Here is a 15413-nt window from a genome sequence, read left to right on the forward strand (position 1 = left end):
AATGAGATTACTTTTAGGGTTTTCTACCTAAAGAAACCAGAAAAATAGTGTAAATATATATACTTTGGCTTTCACTAAAAATACATCTCCTACAACAACCTAAAAAATTCTGCCAGAATTGAATAAAGCTCAGGATTCTAGAAGATTCTACCCTCTGACTTGGGGATGCCAATAAGAAGACTTGGTGTTCAAGAATTTTTGTGTGAGTGTGCCTGTACGTGTGTGAGAGAGAGAGAGAGAGAAAGAGAAAGAGAGAAAGAATGTAAGTGTGTGTGTGTGTCTGCCCATGCACAACACACACACATTTAATTCCATGAGATAAACACTAATTTGCTTAGGTGTTTGGTGTGTGTTTTTATTTTAAAGATGCTGTTGATGCTTTGGAGAATGGTCAATTCTAAGAAAGCATCTAAAAGTACATTTTCTTTGAAATAACAAATATAAGGGAAGGGAGGAAAAGGAAAAGAATGGTTTTGATTAAGGTTTTCAATTGTCTTATATATGTCAAGAACTTCCTTTTCTCTTCCTACGTTTTAAAAGGCTCAGAAGTATTTGATGGGTTTTTATTTTCCTCTGAGTGTTTTCTTGGATACACTGTCTTGGGTTCTGAGAGTCATAACTCAATAGGATGTGATTGTGGCAAATCCAAAGTTGAAAATAAATAGCAAACTTGGGTAAAGGTTTAGGAAATAACGTATATGTGGAATAGTAATAGAACAAAAGCAACCTTCGCTTTCATAAGACATGAATGAAAGATACTACAACTCTTTCAGCAATAACAAGGGCAATTACGTAGAGCCCTTGTCCAGGTGTTCATCTCCATTGAGGGCAGGAGAGGAAATGGATGAAACTGAATTATTTATTTTGAAATAAGAAACAAATTTCTGAGCCTGAAGACCAAAAAAACATTGTAATTGTTATTGTGGTGGTGGTGGTTTGTGTGTGTTTCTGTTTTTTTTTTTTTTTTTTTGAGACGGAGTCTCGCTCTGTCGCCCAGGCTGGAGTGCTGTGGTGCGATCTCGGCTCACTGCAAGCTCTGCCTCCCAGGTTGACGCTATTCTCCTGCCTCAGCCTCCCGAGTAGCTGGGACTACAGGCACCCGCCACCGCACCCAGCTAATTTTTTGTATTTTTCAGTAGAGACGGGGTTTCACCGTGTTAGCCAGGATGGTCTCGATCTCCCGACCTCATGATCCGCCCGCCTTGGCCTCCAAAGTGCTGGGATTACAGTCGTGAGCCACTGAGCCCGGCCACGTGTCTGTATTTTATGATGTAAAGGAGCCATACAACAAAATTTTCAAATTGGGCCTCTTTGGTCTCAGTTGGTTTAGGTGTGGTGCTGCATGAGAGAGAAAATAGTGTAAGTGAACTCTTAGAATACATTTTATACCTATCATTCTGTAAATTAAAAATCCGAGTGAATACTTTTTTTTTTTTCAGATAGTTTGAAACTAACTGACAAGATGTCTTTAGGGAGTTTTCCCTGAATTAAACATAAATTCTTTCCCACAATCCTCTTCTCCTTTACCCTTCATCCCATTCATTCCCAATTATTTCCTTTCTCATGCTAGTGGAAGTTAAAGAGGGTGGGGCACACAGAGAATGTTTCAGATGCAGTCCTTTCTGCCTGAGTTAAAAAGCAGCATTTGGAAAAGTTTATGTTACAATTTCCTATGATCCTAAAATAGAAACCTTATTGAGATTAGTTTTCTGAAAAAGAAAAACACATATCAATAGCATCAGAAATACAAAAAAGTTTATTAATTTAAATGCCACTTTACAATGTGAAATTATGAATTACTCATTTCAAAAATGCAACTAAACTCGATTGATTTAAGGGAATGCCAAACTGTATTTTGTAATTGCAAAATTCTGTAGTGGCACAATACAGTGTAAAGTACAAAGAAAAGAAGGTAAAAACTCATGTCTTAAACCGCATCTTGGATATGAGGCAGATATTAGAGATATCTTACTTTATGAAATACAACCTATATTGAATTCAAATAATAATAATTACATTTACATTCATATCATACCTTATAACTTATATTTTTAAAATTTAGTTTTATCCCAAAACACATTTCAATGGTGCCCTTTTCTCTGTCACTGAAGAGGATGGAGAAGATTACCCATGATGGAATAAAAAAAGCATTAAATAAAAATGATGCTTGGTGTCAATAGCCATTTCTATTTACCATATTGTTTTTATATCTGAATAATGACCTTGTTTGAGGCAACAGTGTGGCCAAACTCGTGATTTTCTGTTTTTTGGTTTTGCCAGATGTTTGCCATTCCAGCTTCTTTCCAGCTGGGTGTGGCCACATGACATAACTCTGGCCAAGATGCAAAAGAAATATGCTAAGGGATTTTTACAAATTGGCACTGACTGTTTCTCATTCTTGGTGCTTTAAACATAGATGTGTTACATAGAGTTGAAGCAACCATGTTTTGACCATGACCAACCGGTAAAAAATGCTTGAAAATACATCCTTCAATAGAGTACACTTCTGGATGAAAAATAATATTTGTAATTATTTTTTTAAGACAATTAATGTCCTGTTCAACAACTATAAATTTCATTCAGGCTGAAGAGAAAGATCTCTAAATCAGACAAATACACAAAAATTATTTGTGTTGCAAAAGTAAGTAATATCCTCAAACTGTTTTAATATATTCAAAGTGTTTTAAGATATCCTTACATTTAATATTGAAAAAAATGTAGAAATATTTTTATTTGTTCTGTCTCTCTCTCTCTCCCCCATTATACATACCACATAAAACAAATGTATTTCGATATAATATGTAAATATTGGCACATATTCATATTTATTCCTAATACAGATCACAATATAACTTATATTGTGGTATTTAAAATATTTTAAGTATAATATACTTAAGCAATTTTTATATTTTCGAAAGGAATTTCTTTTTTTTATTATACTTTAAGTTTTAGGGTACATGTGCCCAACATGCAGGTTTGTTACGTATGTATACATGCGCCATGTTGGTGTGCTGCACCCATTAACTCATCATTTAGCATCCAGTATATCTCCTAATGCTATCCCTCCCCCCTCCCTCCAACCCACAACAGGCCCCGGTGTGTGATGTTCCCCTTCCTGTGTCCATGTGTTCTCATTGTTCAATTCCCACCTATGAGTGAGAACATGCCATGTTTGGTTTTTTGCCCTTGCAATAGTTTGCTGAGAATGATGGTTTCCAGCTTCATCCATGTCCCTACAAAGAATATGAACTCATCATTTTTTATGGCTGCATGGTATTCCATGGTGTATATGTGCCACATTTTCTTAATCCAGTCTATCATTGCTGGACATTTGGGTTGGTCCCAAGTCTTTGCTATTGTGAATAGAGCTGCAATAAACATACGTGCGCATGTGTCTTTATAGCAGCATGATTTATAGTCCTTTGGGTATATACCCAGTAATGGGATGACTGGGTCAAATGGAATTTCTAGTTCTAGATCCCTGAGGAATCGCCACACTGACTTCCACAAGGGTTGAACTAGTTTACAGTCCCACCAACAGTGTAAAAGTGTTCCTATTTCTCCACATCCTGTCCAGCACCTGTTGTTTCCTGACTTTTAAATGATTGCCATTCTAACTGGTGTGAGATGGTATCTCATGGTGGTTTTGATTTGCATTTCTCTGATAGCCAGTGATGATGGGCATTTTTTCATGTATTTTTTGGCTGCATAAATGTCTTCTTTTGAGAAGTGTCTGTTCATATCCTTCGCCCACTTTTTGATGAGGTTGTTTGTTTTTTTCTTGTAAATTTGTTTGAGTTCATTGTAGATTCTGGATATTAGCCCTTTGTCAGATGAGTAGATTGCAAAAATTTTCTCCCATTCTGTAGGTTGCCTGCTCACTCTGATGGTAGTTTTATTTTTTGCTGTGTAGAAGTTCCTTAGTTTCATTAGATCCCATTTGTCAATTTTGTCTTTTGTTGCCATTGCTTTTGGTGTTTTAGACATGAAGTCCCTGCCCATGCCTATATCCTGAATGGTATTGCCTAGGTTTTGTTCTAGAGTTTTTATGGTTTTAGGTCTAACATTTAAGTCTTTAATCCATCTTGAATTAATTTTTGTATAAGGTGTAAGGAATGGATCCAGTTTCAGCTTTTTACATATGGCTAGCCAGTTTTCCCAGCATCATTTATTAAATAGGGAATCTTTCCCCTTTGCTTGTTTTTCTCAGGTTTGTCAAAGATCAGATAGTTGCAGATATGTGGCATTATTTCTGAGTCTGAGGGCTCTGTTCTGTTCCATTGGTCTATATCTCTGTTTTGGTACCAGTACCATGCTGTTTTGGTTACTGTAGCCTTGTAGTGTAGTTTGAAGTCAGGTAGTGTGATGCCTCCAGCTTTGTTCTTTTGGCTTAGGACTGACTTGGCAATGCAGGCTCTTTTTTGGTTCCATATGAACTTTAAAGTAGTTTTTTCCAATTCTGTGAAGAAAGTCATTGGTAGCTTGATGGGGATGGCATTGAATCTATAAATTACCTTGGGCAGTATGTCCATTTTCACAATATTGATTCTTCCTACCCATGAGCATGGAATGTTCTTCCATTTGTTTGTGTCCTCTTTTATTTCATTGAGCAGTGGTTTGTAGTTCTCCTTGAAGAGCTCCTTCACATCTCTTGTAAGTTGTATTCCTGGGTATTTTATTCTCTTTGAAGCAATTGTGAATGGGAGTTCACTCATGATTTGGTTCTCTGTTTGTCTGTTATTGGTGTATAAGAATGCTTGTGATTTTTGCCCATTGATTTTGTATCCTGAGACTTTGCTGAAGTTGCCTATCAGCTTAAGGAGATTTTGAGCTGAGATGATGGGGTTTTCTAGATATACAATCATGTCATCTGCAAGAAATGGATAAATTCCTCGACACATACACCCTCCCAAGACTAAACCAGGAAGAAGTTGAATCTCTGAATAGACCAATAGCATGCTCTGAAATTGAGGCAATAATTAATAGCTTACCAATCAAAAAAGTCCAGGACCAGATGGATTCACAGCCAAATTCTACCAGAGGTACAAGGAGGAGCTGGTACCATTCCTTCTGAAACTATTCCAATCAATAGAAAAAGAGGGAATCCTCCCTAACTCATTTTATGAGGCCAGCATCATCCTGATACCAAAGGCTGGCAGAGACACACACAAAAAAGAGAATTTTAGACCAATGTCCCTGTTGAACATCGATGCAAAAATGCTCAATAAAATACTGGCAAACCAAATCCAGCAGCACATCAAGAAGCTTATCCACCATGATCAAGTGGGCTTCATCCCTGGGATGCAAGGCTGGTTCAACATACACAAATCAATGAACTTAATCCAGCATATAAACAGAACCAAAGACAAAAACCACATGATTATCTCAATAGATGCAGAAAAGGCCTTTGACAAATTCAACAACCCTTCATGCTAAAAACTCTCAATAAATTAGGTATTGATGGGACCTGTCTCAAAATAATAAGAGCTATCTATGACAAACCCACAGCCAATATCATACTGAATGGACAAAAACTGGAAGCATTCCCTTTGAAAACTGGCACAAGACAGGGATGCCCTCTCTCACCACTCCTATTCAGCATAGTTTTTGAAGTTCTGGCCAGGAATCTCTTAATTACATTTGTGACTTTGAAGATCCACACGTAAATATTAAGGACTTATAAAAATTTTTATTCAACATATTCTGACTTTAGTCATCCTTGTACAAGCGTAATTCCAAAGGCTTTTGAAATAAATACTTTGGACTGCGGCTAATAAAATAATTAAAGAGTTTTCAGTAGTTAATTACTTTTGTAATTGGCTAAAAACGTTTACATAAATTCTATTTCTCTTTTAAATTAAGTGATATCATAAAAAAGTATAATTTTTATTTTATGTTACTTTGTGAATCTCTCTGTGACAGAACATTTATTTTCAAATTTTATAATGCTAAATTGAATTTCAATCATGTTTTAAGACATATAATATACTTTAATCCTACTATTGCCATATTGAAACCTCAACTATTCATGTTTTGGGCGAGTGGAACAAAAGAAATAAATTAAAGGTAATAATCTTCATTGTTTTTCACAAACCATGTTGTAATTGTTTTACAAATGTTGAGTAATTTGATTACTTCAAAGAGAAACTGAAACTATAGATGTGTCTCTTTCATAGGAAATAAGACAAGTAGTTGTATACATTTTAAAAATAAGTATTATATACATTATTAAAAAATATATTCTTTTTGTGAGAACATAAAAATATTTACTTCAAAAAGAAGCATTAAGAATACTTAAGAAAAGTATTACCCAACACAATCAATTTGGAGAAGTAGATAGAGAAAAAGCGAATTTGTAAATTTCTGTATATAATTCTGATTTCTCCCTGTATTTACAGAAAGTCCATGAGAAAAGTTATTATAAATTGCGTTATATTTTAAAAGTTTATCTTAGAAATTACATTTTGTGGTCACTAACTCTGCTTGTCTTTGACGCTATTGTGGTACCTTTTATATATTCAGGTTGAAAAATTATCTATGGGCAATTTCTCATGTGTACCTAAAAGCTATTAATAAATTCTCATTATTTCCTCTGAACTTGACCCATTACTTTAGTTAAAACATGTATAATATTATGTGCAATGAACTTGATCATTAATGATTTTTACTTTTATTTGAAAGGTCTGAATGAAACAGATCATTCCTAACTCTTCATATATCTCCCCTTAGAAGGGGGTGAATTAAAAACAGTCTTGCTGAATCAAACCAGGTAATTTGGGTACAGATCTTTGAAAAACAATCAGAAATTTAGCCAGATGAAAATGAGTTTTCAGTTGAAATGAGTAAGAATGAGTAAGCAGTTAAAACAAGTTCCTAATCATTTTCATTATGAAAGAAACAAAAAGAAAGAACATAAACTTGATTATCAAATGAACAGAGGCAAAGCTAGGCCTTCATCATAGGGAGTTACATGGCAGTGCTTCTTAGAATTCTTTTTTTTTTCCCAAATAAACCCTCACACACGGAACAAAGAAGCCAATGCCTTTCCTCTCATCTCTCCCCTTGTCCCTACTGTTTTTAATAATGTACGTCTGACATGCTAACAATCAAGCACATGTTCTTTCATTGTTGTCTGATCTCAGCTGTCTGATAATGGCTTAAGAGGAATGATGAGTGGAATCACACATCAAGGGTCTCCTTTGTTGACAGTACAACCAAGGGTGTATTTCCAATTTGCAGTTTGGTGCTGCAGCTTTAGAAGTGCCACATTTGTTTGATATCCACTTGATGCAGTGCCATTAATCCACCAAACTCAGGGGTCAACTATCCCGACAATGTGTGAATGAGGAATCAAAGATACAGACTTTGCAGAAGTTTTTGAAAAATAAAAGAAACAGTTTGTTTCCCAGGTTTCTTTTTTTAATCTTCAGACATAAAATAACAAAATATCACTCTGCAAAAATCTAAGCATACCATATGATATGTACATACGTTCTCTACCATCTATAGATTTGGCCTAAAAAATGTTTCATGTTTTTCATAACGAATAAAGAGTCAATCTGTTCTGTGTTTTACCATTTGGAATTAATCCAAGACCAATTATTTTACAGATTATCCTCACAAATTTTCTGCATCTCAAACTCTTTTGGGGAAAAATACATCTTTTCAATATTTTAAACATTTTCTACTCTGAACATGTGTTACTTGAGCAATACTAAAAATTGTACTTAAAATATAAACTGTAAGATCTGGTAAAGACCTTCAAAAAGGTCTATTATTACAAATTAGAGAAGGCTTATTTATTTTAGAATATTAACTTTTCCCACTTCCAATAGTAGCCCATTGTTTTCATAAAGTTCACTCTCTGATTAACTAAAATATATTTCATAAATATTTTTTGTCATATAAAATGATGATGATTAAAATTAAGTCTTTTCTGGTAGTGAAGCCATATTCACAGGTAAGAGACTTGAAATTATCTACAAATATTTTGTTTTCTTAGTATACATATATGTATGTGTGTATATATATATATGCATACACATACAAAATATTTGTTACTTTCTCCTGTTTTATTTGATTAAGAATATAGAAAACAAACTCTACAAACATACAATTCATATCCTTTCAACATTAATAATCTCTCAGAAGATTGGTGCAAATGAATACATGTAGTCTAAATGAATTCACTTTTAATTCAAACATCCCTTTTATTAAAATTGATTTTAAATTTAAGGCACATTGGCATGCAGATTTTCAGAAATACTTTTACTTGCAAAAACACACCAAATTGTAAAGAACAGCGACACTATGAAGAAACTGCATCAACTAACAGGCAAAACAACAAGCTAGCATCGTAATGACAGGATCAAATTCACACATAACAATATTAACCTTAAATGTAAAAGGGGTAAATGCCCCCAGTTAAAAGACACAGGCTGTCAAATTGGATAGAGTCAAGACCCTTCTTCAGTGTCCTGTGTTCAGGAGATCCATCTCATGTGCAAAGAGACACATAGGCTCAAAATAAAGGGAAGGAGGAATATTTACCAAGCAAATGGAAAGAAAAACAAAAGGCAGGAGTTGCAATCCTAAACTCTGATAAAACAGACTTTAAACCAACAAAGATCAAAAGAGACAAAGAAAGCCATTACATAATGGTAAAGGGGTCAATGCAGCAAGAAGAGCTAACTATCCTAAATATATATGCACCCAATACAGGAGCATCCAGACTCATAAAGCAACTTCTTAGAGACTTAAAAGAGACATAGACTCCCACACAATAATAGTGGGAGACTTCAACACCCCACTGTTGATATTAGACAGATCAACGAGACAGAAAATTAACAAGGATATTTAGGAGTTAAATTCAGCTCTGGACCAAGAGGACCTAATAGACATCTACAGAATTATCCACCCCAAATCAACAGAAGTACATGCTTCTCAGCACCTCATTGCACTTATTCTAAAATTGATCACATAATTGGAAGTAAAACACTCTTCAGCAAATTCAAAAGAATGGAAGTCATAACAGTCTCTCAGACCACAGTGCAATCAAATTAGAACTCAGGATTAAGAAACTCACTCAAAACCACACAACTACATGGAAACTGAACAACCTGCTCCTGAATGACTACTGGGTAAATAATGAAATGAAGGCAGAAATAAAGATGTTCTTTGAAACCAGTGAGAACAAAGACACAACATACAAGAATCTGTGGGACACATTTAAAGCAGTGTGTAGAGGGAAAATTATAAGTGGTCACAAGAGAAAGTAGGAAACATCTAAAATTGACACCCTAACATCAAAATTAAAAGAACTTGGGAAGCAACAGCAAATTCAAAATCTAGCAAAAGACAAGAAATAACTAAGATTAGGGCAGAACTGAAGGAGTAGAGACACAAAAAAAACCTTCAAAAAAATCAATGAATCCAAGAACTGGTTTTTTGAAAAGATCAACAAAATAGATAGACCACTAGCCAGACTAATAAACAAGAAAAGAGAGAAGAATAAAACAGACTCAATAAAAAATGATAAAGGGGATATCACCACTGATCCCACAGAAATACAAACTACCATCAGAGAATACTATCAACACTTCGCAAATAAACTGGAAAACTTGGAAGAAATGCATAAATTCCTGGACACATACACCCTCCCAAGTCTAAACCAGGAAGAAGTTGAATCCATGAATAGACCAATAACAAGTTCTGAAATTTAGGCAGTTGTTATTAGCCTACCAACCCAAAAAAGCCCAGGACAAGAAGGATTTACAGCTGAATTCTACCAGAGGGGCAAAGAGGGGCTGGCACCACTCCTTCTTAAACAATTCCAAACAATAGAAAAAGAAGGGATCATCCCAAACTCCTTTAATGAGGCAAGCATCATCCTGATACCAAAACCTGGCAGAGACACTACAAAAAAGAAAAATTACAGGCCAATATCCCTAATGAACATCGGTGCAAAAATCTTCAATAAAATAACGACAAACCGAATCCAACAGCACGTCAAAAAGCTTACCCACCATGATTAAGCCGGCTTCATACCAAGGATGCAAGGCTGGTTCAACCTATGCAAATCAAAAAATGTAATCCATCACATAAACAAAACCAATGACAAAAACCACATGATTATCTCAATAGACACAGAAAAGGCCTCGACAAAATTCACCAGCCTTTCATGCCAAATACTCTCGGTAAACTAGGTATCAGTGGAACATATCTCAAAATAATAAGAGATATTTATGACAAACCCACAGCCAATATCATACTGAATGGGCAAAAGCTGGAAGCATTCCCTTTGAAAATGCACAAGACAAGGATGCCCTCTCTCACCACTCCTATTCAACAAAGTATTGGAAGTTCTGACCAGGGCAATCAGGTGAGAAAAAGAAATAAAGGCTATTCAAATAGGAGGAGAGGAAGTCAAATTGTCTCTGTTTGCAGATGACATGATTGTATATTTAGAAAACCCCATCATCTCAGCCCAAAATCTCCTTAAGCTGATAAGCAACTTCAGCAAAGTCTCAGGATACAAAATCAATGTGCAAAATTCACAAGCATTCTTATACACCAATAACAGAGAACCAAATCATGAGTGAACTCCCATTCACAATTGCTTCAAAGAGAATAAAGTATCTAGGAATATAACTTACAAGGGACGTGAAGGAGCTCTTCAAGGAGAGCTACAAACCACTGCTCAAGGAAATAAAAGAGGATACAAACAAATGGAAGAACATTCCATGCTCATGGGTAGGAAGAGTCAACATCGTGAAAATGGCCATACTGCCCAAGGTAATTTATAGATTCAATGCATGACTTTCTTCACAGAATTGGAAAAAACTACTTTAAAGTTCATATGGAACCAAAAAAGAGCCCGCATTGCCAAGTCAATCCTAAGCCAAAAGAACAAAGCTGGAGGCAACATGCTACCTGACTTCAAACTACACTACAAGGCTACAGTAACCAAAACAGCATGATACTGTTACCAAACAAGATATATATACCAATGGAACAGAATAGAGGCCTCAGAAATCACACCACACATCTACAATCATCTGATCTTTGACAGACCTGACACAAACAAGCAATGGGGAAAGGATTCCCTATTTCATAAATGGTGTTTGGAAAACTGGCTAGCCATATGCAGAAAACTGAAACTGGACCCCTTCCTTACACCTTATACAAAAACCAACTCAAGATGGATTAAAGGCTTAAACGTAAGACCTAAAACCATAAAAATCCTAGAAGAAAACCTGGGCAATATGATTCAGGGCATAGACATGGGAAAAGACTTCAGGTCTAAAATGCCAAAAGCAATGGCAACAAAAGCTGAAATAGACAAATGGAATCTAATTAACTAAAGAGCTTCTGCACAGCAAAAGAAACTATCATCAGAGTGAACAGGCAACCTACAGAATGGGAGAAATTTTTTGCGATCTATCCATCTGACAGAGGGCTAATATCCAGAGTCTACAAAGAACTTAAACAAATTTACAAGAAAAAAACAAACAACCCCATCAAAAAGTGGGCAAACAATATGAACAGACACTTCTCAAAAGAAGATATTTATGAAGCCAACAAACTTATGAAAAAATGCTCATCATCACTGGTCATTAGAGAAATGCAAATCAAAACCACAATGAGATACTGTCTCATGCCAGTTGGAATGATCATCATTATAAAGTCAGGAAACAACAGATGCTAGACAGGATGTGGAGAAATAGGAATGCTTTTACACTGTTGGTGGGAGTGTAAATTAGTTCAACCATTGTGGAAGACAGTGTGGTGATTCCACAGGGATCTAGAACTAGAAATACTATTTGACTCAGCAATCCCATTACTGGGTATATACCCAAAGGATTATAAATCATTCTACTATAAAAACACATGCACACGTATGTTCATTGTGGCACTATTCACAATAGCAAAGACTTGGAATCAACCCAAACGTCCATCAATGATAGACTGGATAAAGAAAATGTAGCACATACACACCATGGAATACTATGCAGCCATAAAAAAGGGAGGAGGTCATGTTCTTTTCAGGGACATGGATGAAGCTGGAAACCATCATTCTTAGCAAACTATCACAAGAAAAGAAAACCAAACACCGCATGTTCTCACTCATAAGTGGGAGTTGAACAAGGAGAACACATGGACACGGAGAGGGGAACATCACATACTGGGGCCTCTCAGAGGATGGGGGGCTAGGGGAGGGATAGCACTAGGAGAAATACCTAATGTAGATGACGGGTTGATGGGTGCAGCAAACTGCCGTGGCATGTGTATACCTATGCAACAAAACTGCACGTTCTGCACATGTACCCCAGAACTTAAAGCATAATAAAAAATTTTTTGAAAAAAATATATATACAAGAAACAATAAAAAAAGAATGTCAATTGCTGGACACTATTTCTTCTTTGTTTTGCATTCTTTTTGTAACAATCTTAATCATCTTTCATCAAATCTACTTTCTTGAGATTAATAAGAAACACAGTGATATTGAGTAGAACACAGAAGAAAAACAATAAATTTAATGTACTTCAAAATTTAATATATTTTAAACAATCTTTACTTTCACAAGTGAAAATTATAATTAAATAATAATTTAAAATAAATAAAATGTTAATGTTTCTTTTAATTAAATTAACTAATTAATAGGTTTGTTTTCTCAACAAACATTTATTGAGTCTTCCTATATTTCAGGTAGTGTTATTTGCCCTTGAGATACATCATTGAACAAGGAAGACAAATCTTTGCTTTATTTTGAGCTTTTTCTGGTGAACAGCGCAGGTATTATGAATTTTATTCTTTATCATGGCTTTAAGTACTATATCTGTATGCACTATATATGTTATATATAAGTACTATTATCTACATGTTGATAACTACTATTATTCAAGGTCTAATCTAGAAAAAAGAAACCGTTGTGAGGATTCAAAAAAACTTTAATAGAGTCAACTGATACATAGGAGATTAAAGAGCTGGGAAAAAAAAAGAGAATGTGGTAACCATTATGTTACAAACAGCTATACTCTTAGACCAGAGGCTGAAGGAATAGAGACAGAATTATCAAATAGTAGATGCAGGGCCTCAACAGATAAAAGCTGGAATTACAGCCAGGTTATGGGGTGGGAGCCACAGAGAATATTCAGCCACTGATGACACACAAGGCAGAGGGTGACTGAGGGAAATATCCTTGCTTCTCCATTCTTTCACCTTTCAATTTCTCACTAGTGCTTCCCATTGGCCAAACCCAATTTGAGACTTGGCCAACAGTACTTAGCCCACTTGTGAGGCAGAACAGAACAGGCAAGGCAGACAAGTGTATCTGAGGATAAACAGGATAAGATTGGCACAAGTACAAAACTTCTATCTCCTAACATTATTTTTCTCCTGAAATTCAGGCACGTGTGTTCAAATGACTATGGGAGATTCTCCTTGAATATACAAAGGGCACATTATACTGCATATGTAAAACATTAAATTTGATTGCTGCCACATTAACTAAACATATACACCAAAAAATCTAAACTAACTAAAATGTGACCTCCTGACAGTGCCCTGATACATTAAAAACTGTATCAATTATCACAGTTGCTCAAGCATTATGGCTAGGGGTTCATCTTTTATCCTTCTCTTACCTGTACCTCCTACTCTTAACTGTACCTTACAGTTCATTGCACATGTAAGTCCTATCTTTAAAACATTCTGGGTCACTCTACTTCTTTTAATTTTCACAAAAACACTCTAGTCTAAGTCACCATTATATTTACCCTGGATTTTTTTAAGAATTTATTTTTGGGGGAAATTTTATGTTCACAGCAAAATTGCAAGGAAGGTACAAAGATTTCTCATTTCTCCTTGTCCCAACACATGCATAGCCTCCTTAGTTATCAGCATCCCCAACACAGTAGTACGTTTGTTATAATTGATGAACCTACATTGACACATCATTTTCACCCAGAGTTGATGGATTACATTAGGGTTCAGGTTTGGTGTTCATTTTATGGGTTTCACAAACGTACAATAACACGCATTTACTGTTATACTATCCTACAGATTAGTTTTATTGCCCTAGAGACCTTCTGTGCCCTCTCTATTCATGCCTTCTTCCGTCTTATCCCTGGCAACCATTAGCCTTCTCACGTCTCCATAGCTTTGCCCTTTCCAAAATATCACATTTTTGAAATCCTAGTTAGCCTTTCATGTATTTTTTTTCACCTAGTAATATGCACTGTAGTTTTCTCCATGCCTTTCAGTGCCTTAATAGTTCATTTCTTTTTAACATTGAATAATATTCTATTGTCTGGACATACCACAGTTTTTATCCTATATTCCTGCAATACCTCCTAACTGTCTGGTTGTGATAGATTGTATTTTTCAAAAATGGCTGCATCAATATCACTTATCTGTCATGATTTTTTTGCAACATGGCATTTCCATATCCCAATCAGGAGGCAAAATCAATTTCTCTATTCATTTGAATGTGACTGCCTTGACCAATAAGATAAAGTAAATGTAACACTGTATCAGTTTCCCACCTTTCAAAGCCATGAGCCGTTTATGAAATATACTTCCAGTAACTGCCATGCTGTGAGATAATCAAGTGGAGGGATTCTCGAGAATGAAACCAGCCACGAGGAGAGAGGGCTCAGGAAGTACTCAACACCAGATAAATGAATGAGATATCTCGGAAGTGCATCCTGCAGCCCCAGCTGCTCCAACTGATTTCCACAGAAAGTACAAGCTATAGAGCTACCACAGGATTCAATATTTCCACTTTTAAATAGCTACCCAAGATAAGTGAAAATATATATCCATATAAAAACTTGTACATGAATGTTCATGGTAGCATTATTCATAGTAGTCAAAAAGTAGAAAAGACTCAAATGCTAACTACTGAAGAATACATAAACAACATTTGGTATATCTATACATATACAATGAAATATTATTCAGCAATAAAGAGGGATGAAATACTGATATATGGTTCAACATGTACTAAACTTGAAAACATTATGCTAAGTGAAAGAATTCAGTTACCAAAAAAACATATCGTATAAACTATTTCCATAAAATTTCCAGAATAGGCAGATCTACAGAGATAGAACATAGATCAATGGCTTCCTAAGGCAAATTTTGTGTGTGTGTGTTTGTGTGTGTGTGTGTGAAAATGTTCTACAATTAGATTAAAATAATAGTTTCATAAATTGGTGAATATGCTAAAAACCATTGAAGCATTCACTTTCAATGGGGGAACTATACGGTATGTAAGTTACATGTCAGTAAAGTTGGTTAAAAAGAAAACATTGTAGTCAAATAATATCAACCCCTTCTTAAAACCCTTCCTTGCCTTTACATTCACCCAGACTAAATTTCACACTCTTATCCTAGGCCTGTAACCCTA

At 35.3% G+C, this 15413-nt stretch overlaps 1 long non-coding RNA gene across 1 annotated transcript in view; it reads left to right on the forward strand.

Annotated features, from left to right (window-relative positions):
• Positions 1-12825, forward strand: part of LOC129058522 (uncharacterized) — a 60671-nt gene extending 47846 nt beyond the window's left edge. The window contains exon 3 of the long non-coding RNA XR_008523671.2: positions 12710-12825. This is a non-coding gene — a long non-coding RNA (uncharacterized LOC129058522). The remainder of the gene's footprint in view (positions 1-12709) is intronic.
• Positions 12826-15413: the final 2588 nt, after the last annotated feature.

This window comes from Pongo abelii, chromosome 2 (assembly GCF_028885655.2).
Source record: "Pongo abelii isolate AG06213 chromosome 2, NHGRI_mPonAbe1-v2.0_pri, whole genome shotgun sequence".
In the NCBI taxonomy this organism is placed as follows: domain Eukaryota; kingdom Metazoa; phylum Chordata; class Mammalia; order Primates; family Hominidae; genus Pongo; species Pongo abelii.